Here is a 12,183-nt window from a genome sequence, read left to right on the forward strand (position 1 = left end):
AACTAGACAAGAGGTAATATGGCAGTTTTTGTTTCCAACGCCAATTTTACTGTTTTCTTTATTAATACAATGGATTATGTCATGCAAGGTTTATATGACTATGGGAATATATTAATTTACTTGTTACTAGGCTTCAGTTTTCTTTTCAATATTTTATCATTAAGAAAGATACGATTTTTATGGACTAATGTTGAACAACTAGTTGAGAGGATTAAAATTATTGAAAATCAGGGGTTATCTGAACAAGTGGATACTATGATAGACAAAATTGACTCCATGTCCAAGGGTACTAGGAAGTTACCTGAAAGGGTACAGGCTGTTGAATTTGACGTTCAGACGTTACCACAAAGTTTTGATAAGGTAACAGATGGAATGTACCTCCAGATTGGGAACTAAAAAACTGATACCTTAGTGAAATTCCTAGAAACACGGGTAGGTCAGGAGATTCAGTATTTAAGGGATACAATGATAAAAAGATTAGAAATGATTGAAGAAATTATTGGAGCTGGTGAACAGAGTAAGAAGGCACAAGGACAGGATACAATGCCAACACCAGCTGTTAGAACTGGCTTACCCAGGGTTCTAACAACATACCCTGTAATTTATTCTGACAAAGGGTCAACTTCTAAAGGCTCAAAGGGAGTTAAAGAAGCTAGATGGACACCAATAGCAATGAATGATTTAAAAGAAATTAAGCAAGCTGTCGTTAATTATGGCTTGCACTCTGCATTTGTTAAGGAAATGATAAGGACTTGGGCTTCTAATGTCAGAGCTACTCCCCATGATTTCTCTCAGCTAGTGTCTGCAGTTTTAGATGATGGACCTTCCTTGATGTTTGGAATTTATTTCAGAGAAGAATCCAAACATATGGAACAGCAAGGAAGAGCAAAAGGTGTGGAGGTTTCCCAAGATCAAATTCTTGGTGTAGGAGCATATGCTGATCCACAGGTCCAAGCTTTTTATGACGAAGAAGTGCTGTCCTTATGTCACAAAGCAGCCTTGAATGCTTTGAATAGAATACAAGATCCAGCAAAAAGGGTTGAATCATATACCAGAGTTAGGCAGGGACAGAGGGAACCCTTTACTGACTTTGTGCAAAGATTAATTAAGGCTCTGGACATAGGGGTAACAGACCCAGAAGCTAGACGAATACTTCTTGAATCTCTAGCTTTTGAAAATTCAAATACTGAATGTAAAAAGATAATTGGACCTTTAAGATCTAGATCAGCACCAATAGAAGAATGGATACAGCATACAATGAATGTTGAGATGTTTAGCTATAATGATGAATCCTGGGTAGGAGAAGCAATTTCCAAAGCTATGAGGAGACATCAAACTACCAGGTGTTTTAATTGTGGTAAATAAGGACATCTGAAAAGGGATTGCAGGCAAAGAAATTCTAGGAATAATATCTCCTCTGGGAATGACAAAAGTAGGAGACCTCAGCCTTCAGGTAAATGCAGGAGACATGGTAAAGGCCGACATTGGTCCAATGAATGCAGGTCAACAACAGACAGACAAGGCAAACCGATACCATCGGGAAACTCCTTGAGGGGCCTCTCGCAGGCCCCCAAGCCAGAAGTGGCCCATTTATTCCCAGTTACAGTGGAAAATGTGTCTCACCAAGAAAATTGAAAACTCCAATGTCTGCTGTAAAAAGTAATACTGGTCTAAATGGTGAATTACATGTGGAGAATGAGTCAAAAAATTCAGGAGGGCAGAGTAAACGTATATTTTGGCAAACGTATATTAACGATCAAAGACCAAAGCTAAGAGTCTGTATAAATGGCATTTTTATTGAAGGCTTATTAGACACAGGTGTGGATGTAAGTATAATTACTCCAGAATCTTGGCATCCGAATTGGCCTCTTCATGAGGTAGATGTTCAGTTCCTGGGAATTGGAACCCTATCTCATGTAAAGCAAAGCACAAGATGGGTGGAATGCATAGGGCCTGAAGGGCAAATAGGAAGATTAAGGCCATATATAGCAAATATTGCATTAAATTTATGGGGCCGTGACCTGCTACAGCAATGGAATACCCAGATTAATATTCCTGTAGTTCCAGGAACTCACAATTCTGGGAAGGATATAATGAGATATTATGGAAAAAGTTCACCAGCCATTCAGGCTGTACAAGAACACACAGCCAATAGCAAACCTTTAGAGGTACCAACAGCCCTACCTTTAAAATGGCTAACTGAGAGGCAAATATGGATCAAGCAGTGGCCTCTAGCTGAAGATAAGTTACAGGCTTTGGAACAGCTGGTACAAGAGCAACTAGATGCTAACCATATTGAAGAATCAACCAGCCCTTGGAATTCTCCTGTGTTTGTTGTAAAAAAGAAATCTGGTAAATGGAGAATGGTGACAGATCTAAGAGCTGTCAACAAGGTAATTCAGCCTATGGGTCCGTCCGCTACAATCTGGAAATCCTTTGCCTTCTCTATTACCAAGAGGATGGCCTCTTATAGTTATTGATTTGAAAGATTGTTTTTTCACTATACCTTTGCAAAAAAAGGATAGAGAAAAATTTGCCTTCACAGTGCCTACTTATAATAATTCTCAGCCTACTAGGAGATATCAATGGACTGTCCTCCCACAGGGGATGCTCAATAGTCCCACATTGTGTCAATATTTTGTTAACAAGCCACTGGAAATAATTCGTAAACAATTTCCCAAGTCCATAATTTATCATTACATGGATGACATTTTATTATCTGATTCAAATAAAGATATTTTGGAAAGTATGATTGAAGAAGTAAAGAAAGTCTTGCCTAGGTGGGGATTACAAATTGCCCCTGAAAAGATTCAAAGAGGAGATTCTATGAATTACCTAGGCTACAGAATAGGGTTAGAGAAAATTCGAACACAAAAGGCACAAATTAGGAGAGACCAGTTACGGACTCTTAATGACTTCCAAAGATTGTTAGGAGATATTTCCAGTCTATGACCAGCTGTTGGGATAACACCTGATCTAATAGTTCATTTAAACAAAACCTTAGATGGTGATAAGGATTTGAATAGTCCCAGAAAATTGACAGTTGAAGCAGAAAAGGAACTGACAATGATTGAGGAAAAATTACAGGAGGCACATGTGGATAGGGTCAACCCGAATCTTAGTTCCATCCTAGTCATACTGCCTTCCAGAATTTCTCCTACAGGGATTTTAATGCAGAGGGAATATATTATTTTAGAGTGGCTATTTATACCTCATAAACCAAGTAAAAAAATTAAAAACTTATGTAGAAAAGGTCTCAGAATTAATTATAAAAGATAAACTGAGACTTCATCAACTTGCAGGTATAGACCCAACAGAAATTATAGTGCCTTTTACTACTGAGGAAATAAGAAAGTGATGGGAAGATAATGAACCATGGCAAAGTGCTTGTGCTAATTTTTTGGGAGAAATTAGCAGCAACTATCCCAAAAGTGATAGACTTAACCTCATAAAGAGAACTTCTTGGATTCTTCCTTGAATTGTACATGATGCTCCAATAACTGGAGCCCGGACATTTTATACCAATGCAAATAAATCAGGGAAAGCAGGTTATAAATCGGAAGAATTGAGTAAGGTGGGACAAAGCCCTTATAATTCTGTCCAGAAGGCAGAATTATATGCCATTCTTATGGTGCTAAGGGATTTTAAAGAACCTCTTAATATAGTTACAGATTCACAATATGCAGAAAGAGTTATCTTGCATATTGAAACCGCTGAATTCATACCAGATGACACAGAGTTGACTTCATTGTTTATCCAGGTACAGGACATAATTAGGAATAGGCTTTGTCCAATGTACATAACAAACATCCGGTCCCATATCGGTCTGCCTGGGCCTCTAGCACAAGGTAACGCTGAAATTGACCAATTATTGATTGGAAGCATTCTGCAGGCCTCAGAATTTCATAAAAAATATCATGTCAATAGTAAAGGCTTAAAGAAAGAGTTTTCCATTACATGGCAACAAGCTAAGGACATTATAAAAAGATGTCCTACTTGTTCTTTCTACAATCAAACACCGTTGCCTGCAGGGAGTAACCCAAAGGGTACTCAAAGGAATGAAATCTGGCAGATGGATGTGTTCCACTGTATGGAATTTGGTAAATTAAAATATGTACACCACACCATAGACACGTATTCAGGTTTTCAATGGGCAACTGCCCTGAGCTCAGAAAAGGCTGATTCAGTAATCACACATTTATTGGAAGTTATGGCCATCATGGGTATACCTGCACAAATAAAGATAGACAATGGTCCAGCATATGTATCTAATAAAATGAAACGCTTCTTTGCTTATTATAATATAAAACACATTACAGGTATACCAAATAATCCTACAGGTCAGGCAGTTATAGAAAGATCAAATCGAACTATAAAGGATATGCTAAACAAACAGAAAGGGACAAAAGATACCCCCAGAAATAGATTGCATTTATTAATGTTAATAATGCTTTATTAACCTTGAATTTTCTTAATGCTAATGAGAAAGGAACAACAGCAGCAGAAAGGCATTGGATAATGGAAAAAAACTTCTGAACTAAACCAACATGTTTATTTCAAAGACGTGCTGACCTCTCAATGGAAGCCAGGAGATGTGCTACATTAGGGAAGGGGTTTTGCTCTTGTTTCCACAGGAGAAGAAAAATTGTGGATACTATCAAAATTAATAAAGGTTCGATTTAGAGAGGAGAAACCTCTTGGAAAGGAGAAATGACAGCTCATCTACAATGATGATATTCATACAGGTGGTAAGAAAAACATATAGAATGGGGGCAGGGTTCTGTTCTTATCTCCACAGGAAAACACTTGTCTTTGAAAAATTCAAGGGACCCTGGATATTTGAATACTGACAGATGGAAAATAACGACCCAATAGGGACTATCAAGAAAACTGAATAGGTTCTGTAAGTACCATATACTAAATCATATTTCTAAATTTATAGAGCTGGTTTTAGAGTTGGACTCTGGCTCAGTCCCTCTCTAATTCCAAGCCTGTTATTTAAAGAAAAACCCAGAGTTCCTGGAGTTTCTGTCTCATGTCAAGAGCCATGATATGGTACAGAAAGAAATATGAGTTTAGAAAACATCTTTACTTTTCTTCATATCTATCATACCTTCATTAAATATATCTATCATGTCTTTCATTGAATATATGTATTTCTGTATATGTCTATATAATTAATGTTTACGTTTTCCACAATGAACAATGAGTTTTTCCTACAGTGACATTTGAAGTTTCCAGAAAGATGATGGGGCCCCATAACAACAACTCCACCTGGTTGAGATGGCATCATGATACTGATAGCGCTACTACAAGATCTGTTTTGGGTACCAGCTGCACAAGATGGTTCCAACGTGCTGAAATGGTGTACATCTTGTACAACATTCTGGCCAGACCTCCACAAAATACTCAGAGAATATTTGCAATTTTAAAAGACATTGATCTTGAAATTTAACCATCATTTTACTTTCACAGGATCCCCCAGAAAGAACGTCACCCACATGACAGCTGGAAGTAATTCTAGAGAACGACGTCCCCTCTCCCAGTAAAGTTTGTCCTTGGGTTTAGGGACATCATTTAGGGGTTGGTTATAATTAGTATACGGTTGAGGGTTGGGGGAGGAATTTTATAAGCGCAGGAAAATTAAAAAAAAAAAGAGGGACAATTGGATTATGGGATAATAGATTTGTACTTGTGAGTTATTGTTTTTAGACAAACATATTGGTATCTATTCTTATATATTGATACAAAGTTAAATTATATTGACTATTTTATGCATGCATGCTTCTACCTCTGTTTAAAACATTTTTATGTATTGGTATATATATTGTATTGATATATGTATGTTTACCATATTGCATTGTACACTTCTACCTCTGATTAAGATACTTATATATTGTTTATGTATTGATATATATATTTACCATATTGCAATGTATACTTGCACATTGTTTATATTTGGAGGTCACATTGTCCTCATTTATTGCACAGTTTTTTATTATCTCAGTCTTTAAGTTAGATAGATATTGAGAATTATATAGATCAACAGTCATCTAAGTTTGTCATTTATAATTAGACTAATCAGGTTCTTTAGATACATAGAGATTATATTCAGTATAGATAGATAATCTTCAACCTCTTCAAAGAGCTGTAGAAAATGGCCTTTAATCTAATTCAGAGTTCTGTGGTAGGGAGACACAATCGCTCCTGGCAACACTGATCTATTCCCGAGAGAATGTTGAACACCAAAGACACTCCACCTGAAGCCTTTCTTCTTGGCAGAACTGGCCTTTGGGTAAAGAAATGCTCATACCTCAACTACTGACAGAGTTTCAGAATATCCGTAAATGGATAAAACAGGACTGTCATATCCTTCCAAGACAGAATAAGATAGTTTTGAAGTTTCTTGCCTTTGAAAATGGTATGTCAGTTGCATCAGGCCTTAGCCAAAGTTGGTTGCTTCAACGCTGCAAACGTGACTTTGGGTGTTTGTCCAGGTATCCAGTTGTCTCTGTGATTTGTTACATGTTCTGGAAGTTGTTTGATTGCACTTCCTAATTACTCAGATAACATTATTTCCCTTCTCAGATCTTCGATGGGATTGAAGATTATATAAATGTAGTTACTTTCCTTTCATGACTTGGCCAAGTTATTTGTTATACAAGACTTAAGCTAGTTAGAATAGGATATCTGTATTTATTGTATATAATTTTGTAGGTTTGTACTTATTGTATATAATTTCATAGTAGGCTTAGAACTCTCTTACTTAAACAAAAGGGGGAGATGCTGTGGGAGTTCCTTCCGCTCCTTCAGCCAATCGCCGCTGAGTTACCAGCCCATTGGGGCGTGGTCTCTCTCTCTTTAAAAAAAGCAGTGGCTTTCCTCCACTCCTTCTTTGGCTTCCGGCTCTGCTTCTGGCTCCTGGACTCCTTTCCTGTTCACTGGAGGGGCTGTAGTCTGGGACGGTAATCTGTAAGTCTTTTCCCCTTTGAATAAATAACCATTCTATTAATCATAATTCCAAACTGGTGTGGGATTGTCTGTGACTTACGCCTTCATAGCAACACTAACCAGACTCTTGGCTGATCTCATTTATGCATCTGAATCTATGTAACAGTAATAATTGAAGGCACACATTTGAAAGGGTTGGGGTGTGACATGGGAGGGAATATAGGGGAAGAAGAGAAGGGAATGATGTTATTAAACTTTTAAAATGTAAGAAACAATATAAAATAAAAATCGAATTTTTCCCAGGGGAAATCTAGGCCTGAAAGTGGAGGAATCTGTTTGTTCTATACAGGAGAGAGCTAGAGCCATGGCTTAGACACAAAGGGATGGTCTATTATGAACAAGACCCGGGGCTCAATCACCACTGAAGACATAATGAACAGGAAATAATGGAACAGAGAGTGTATTGGGAAAGAATGAGGGGGTAATATACCTTAAAGGACTCAACTCCAACAACCTGGAAAAGAGATCAGATTTTAAATGTAATTCTAACACACATAGTTGCACATCCATTGATTCTACCATATGGAGTTTCACGCACATTGATTTTAACATGCATAGTTGCACACACATAGATTCTAACATACATAGTTCCAAACATATAGATCGTAACACATGTAGTTTCACACATATAGATTCTGAAATATTTACTTCCACACATTCAAAGTCTAACATACATAGCTTCACAGAGAACAAGATTCTGGAACTAGACTCATTTCTGGTGTCTCTCAGTGTCAAGGCGAGGAGAGGGACTGGGACTGACAGGATGTGAGGCAAGTCTTCACCCTAGTTTGCCTGCCTCTGAACCAGGCTCAGGCCTGCATAGAGGTAGCATGCAGAGGTGGAAGAGAGAGACCTTTCTTCTAATTGATTCAAACTACTGCATATTGATTTGTATGTTTCTAATTTCTATGAAGTCATTAGACATACATATTGGGAAAGAGATGTTCATGATACCCCCCACTTTACTCTAACTGCAGTTAATTTCTGTTGCTAAAAAACAGCAAAGGATTCAAGGTCCTTGGACCATATCAGAACAATTGCATGAGAAAAGAAGTGGGGGATGGGGAGTTTAGGTCAGCAGAGGAGTGAGAGAGAGGCAGCTAGGTTCAGAGCCAGACTTACTGTGGTGAAAGAAAAAGGGAAGAGAAAAATGAGTAGTGGGAAGGAGGGAGGGGGAGTGGGAAGGAGGGAGGAGGGAAGATGCAAATGCAGGAAATGGGGTGGGGGGAAGCAAGAAAAAGTCAGCACCTCCACAGGACTGTTGGCCCTGGAGGCTGCGCAATAGAGACAAGACTGCAGGGCCCCACACCAGCAGGGGATGAGAAGGACCCACACCAGCAGGGGACAGCAAGAGGTGAAAATTCAGAGCTGATTACAGAAGGGTTTGGCTCTTCTCTACTTATAAAATGGTCCCAAGTTTAAGGTGTCCAGGGAAGTTATCGGCCAATGGACTCATGCTCTCCCCAACTTCTCCCAACCTCTATTTTCTACCTGTGTGTGATGGTGTTGCAGGACCTGCCATGTCCTGAGTTTGCTTCCTCCTAGGTCTCAACTTTTCATTTTCTCACACTTCTGTAATTATGGGGCAAACTCATGATTCGGTCACTTAGTCATTTAACATATTGTTGGTGAAGAGTGATGTTGGCAGGCAGAAAAATTACTCAGATCAAGTTAAGATTTAAATAAAAGATTTCAAAAAAAATAAAAGATGTCTTAATGCTTACATAGATACTTGCAATTTAGAATTGAATTGTGTGGAGAAATGTAGGGGACCGCAACCACATTTTCCATCACAAGATGGCGCTGGCACCCGGTTTCACTGCCAGGTGAACAAAGCACAGGTACGCGGTAACTTTCCACTGAGTCCCCATCTACTTCCGAGGCATTCTGGGATTATTGGCAGAGGACCAATCCAAGAGTGATACGTCCAAAGCAAGGACTGTTTCCTATATAAGGGATGGGTTCCTTCATATCTGGGTCTCCGCCATGTTGGCTGATGCTCTCTCTCCCAAGGGGCATTAAAGCTTTTCTGCAGAAGGATCCTGTGTCCGGCGTGGTTCTTGTTGGCGAGACGGTTGCTTGGGGCATTTGGTACTGAAACCCAAGGAAGAAAAACTCTGCACCGCCAGAGACCAGGAGGGATTCAGAACTACAGGTCTGCATGCTCAGAGAGGTATGACTCTAAAGTCCAGATAGCATATCAGAAACTGAGCAGCAATGGGAGGTTGTGCGCGCACACCCAGATAAGTAAAAAATGAACCCCCCGATGGTTCTAAAATTGGGGGAGAAGAATGATCTACAAAGTCAAAAGCTTTATGTTATGTTGTTTGCATTGTCTTTTATGTACCGGACAGGAAAAAGATATATAAATTTAGAAACTGCTAAGGATATGATTTTTTGGAAAAGAGGTTCTGTTTTCATCTCCACAGAAAATAAGAGCCTAAAGATGTACTTGGGATTTATATGGTTTGAATCACTGAGACCTCCTAAAATGTTGTAGCATATACCTCTAAAATGCAATGTCCCAATTCAGCAGAAAATAGCCAGAGAGACTGATGACGCCCAAATCACCTAAAAGATTAAATGAGGTCATTTCAATGGTTGCAGAGCAGCAAATCTGCTTCTCTGAATTCCGCTTTGCTCCATGCACCGGTTTGGGCTTAGAATGGGTGCAGCTGTGGCTGGAGGGCGGCTGGAGTGGAGCTTTGCTCGATGGCTATGGTGGGGGACACATTGTGCTGGCTCAGTTGGTGCCTGGCCTGGAGGGTATCACAACAGTACCGAAAATGAGAGCGGTGCCACAAGCAGCCAGGCCAGAAGGCTTGCAATGTACCTAAAACTGTGAGGATCTCTGAGGCTAAAATGGCTCTGGTTCCACTTGGCTATACTAAACTATGCTGACTTCAGACAGGACTGATCGTAATTATCATAATAAAAGCGCAGTTAAGGTTTAGACGCAGTAAACAGTCACTACCGTATTACATCTACATAGTGCGACTTAAGTTTTTAAGAACTGCTTAGCATTTTAAGAACTCAAGTCCTCCTAAAAGATTGCTGTATATATGTTTGGCTTATCTAATGTTTCAGGATCCGCAGGGAGGTGGATGCAAAAAGCCCTTGGATTTTAAGGTGATTGGGTCATTGGCTAAATCTGTGAGAATTTACAGCCGCTTTTACTGTGGCACAGATGTTGAAAGTTTGCTAATAAGGAAGCGGCCCTGTTCGCCGCCTCTCCCATCAGCCCCTTGAGCCACAGCAGCTCCGGCGCGGACCTTGAGATATTGCCATATTGCTGGCCTGTGCCGCATCGGTCTGTGTGTCGGCTCCCGCCACACTCCCCCACCAACACAGCAGGGGAGAACTAGGCTAGCCCCGCGGGGAAGGCAGGGGCGCCTGGGGGTGGAGCCGCCACTTCCTGAACTGGGACACGCGGAGCCGCGCAGTGAGCAGGCCCAGGGCCATGCGCAGCCCTTGGATGGCGGGGCGGGCTATGGAGCCCGAGGACATTATACCCGACAAGGAATACGGGAGCCAATAAATCTTAAACCTGATATCAACAAACAGGGCCTGGGTTTTTCCTAGGCGCCACTGGGACAACACGGCCTATACCATGAAAAACAGAGACCCTCAATCAGTTATCTACCACAATGGCTACAGCCCTGGATCAGCAGGCTACCATAGATACATCTATTAGAGGTGGAATAATGGTTCTTAATCAAATAATTAACCTAGTACAAGAACAGGTGGATATCTTATGACAGCTTTCCCAATTGGGCTACGAATGGAAAACTTCAGCCTTATATGTGACCAGTGTACCATATGAAAACTTTACAAAAGCAGCTAACTTGTCCCGAGAATTGTCTTTGTATCTTGCAGGAAATTGGACTGAAGATTTTGAGGATTTACTGTCCTCCTTGAGACAGTCCATCATGACAATCAACTCCACGTGAATGGACATAAGCTTGGTCAAAAGATTCCAGTCCTGGGTTATGTCCTTCATCTCCTACTTCAAAGAATGGGTGGGGGTGGGAATATTTGAAGCAGCCCTATGCTGTGGAATAGTGTTTCTCCTCTGGATGGTCTGCTGACTCAAATCCCAAAGTCATAGGGACAAAGTGGTTATTGCACCAGCACTGGCTGCCCTGGAACAGGGAGCCTCTGTTTATGTATGGTTATCTATGTTGAAGCAGTAAGGTTTATGCCAACCAGTTCCTACACCCCTAGGACAGTGGTCCATGGCACAGGGTGGAATGTTTGGCTTAGCTAGCCCTGAAGGTTGTCGAGCTAAAGAGCATCGCACAGAGAATGGCCCTCTCTGAGAGATATGTCGCCCTGCATAAGGGTTTCCTGCCACATATTCCCTTTCCCAGAAAAATGGCAGAGGGCAGGCCGGATAAGTTCCGTGTGTCATAAGCCTAGGGGCAGATTCCGTGTAAGCCCATTTTAATGTTTCCACTTTGGGAAATGCGACCTCTATCTTTACCTTCTGAGGGAATTGCCTTTCTGCAAAGAAGTAAAAAAAGGGGGAGATGTAGGGGACAGCAACCACATTCTCCACCACAAGATGGCGCTAGCACCCGGTTTAACTGCCAGGTGAACAAAGCACAGGTATGCGGTAACTTTCCACTGAGTCCCCGCCTACTCCCGAGGCATTCTGGGATTATGGGCAGAGGACCAATCCAAGAGTGACACGTCCAAAGCAAGGACTGTTTCCTATATAAGGGATGGGTTCCTTCATATCTGGGTCTCCGCCATGTTGGCTGATGCTCTCTCTCCCAAGGGGCATTAAAGCTTTTCTGCAGAAGGATCCTGTCTCCCGCGTGGTTCTTGCTGGTGAGACGGTAGCATGGGGCAGAGAAAGTAGTTGTGAGAAGTTCTATTGAGGTAAATTCTTCTAAGAAAGGTTTCACTGGGTTGTGGTGGAGCATGCCTTTAATCCCAGCACTTGGGAGGCAGAGACAGGTGGTTTTCTGTGAGTTCAAGTTGAACCTGGTCTACAGAGTGAGTTCCAGGATAGCTAGGGCTGTTACATGGAGAAATCCTGTCTTGAAAACAACAACAAAAAAGGTTTCATTTTTAATTCTTTCTAGTGCTGTGTATGGACCCCAGGTGAGTCATGGACTCTATTCTGCACTCCAGCCCAAAGCCTGCATTCTTTCAGTCATGGGTCAG

The sequence above is a fragment of the Myodes glareolus genome, chromosome 8, assembly GCF_982192425.1.
Source record: "Myodes glareolus chromosome 8, mMyoGla1.1, whole genome shotgun sequence".
Classification (NCBI taxonomy): Eukaryota; Metazoa; Chordata; class Mammalia; order Rodentia; family Cricetidae; genus Myodes; species Myodes glareolus.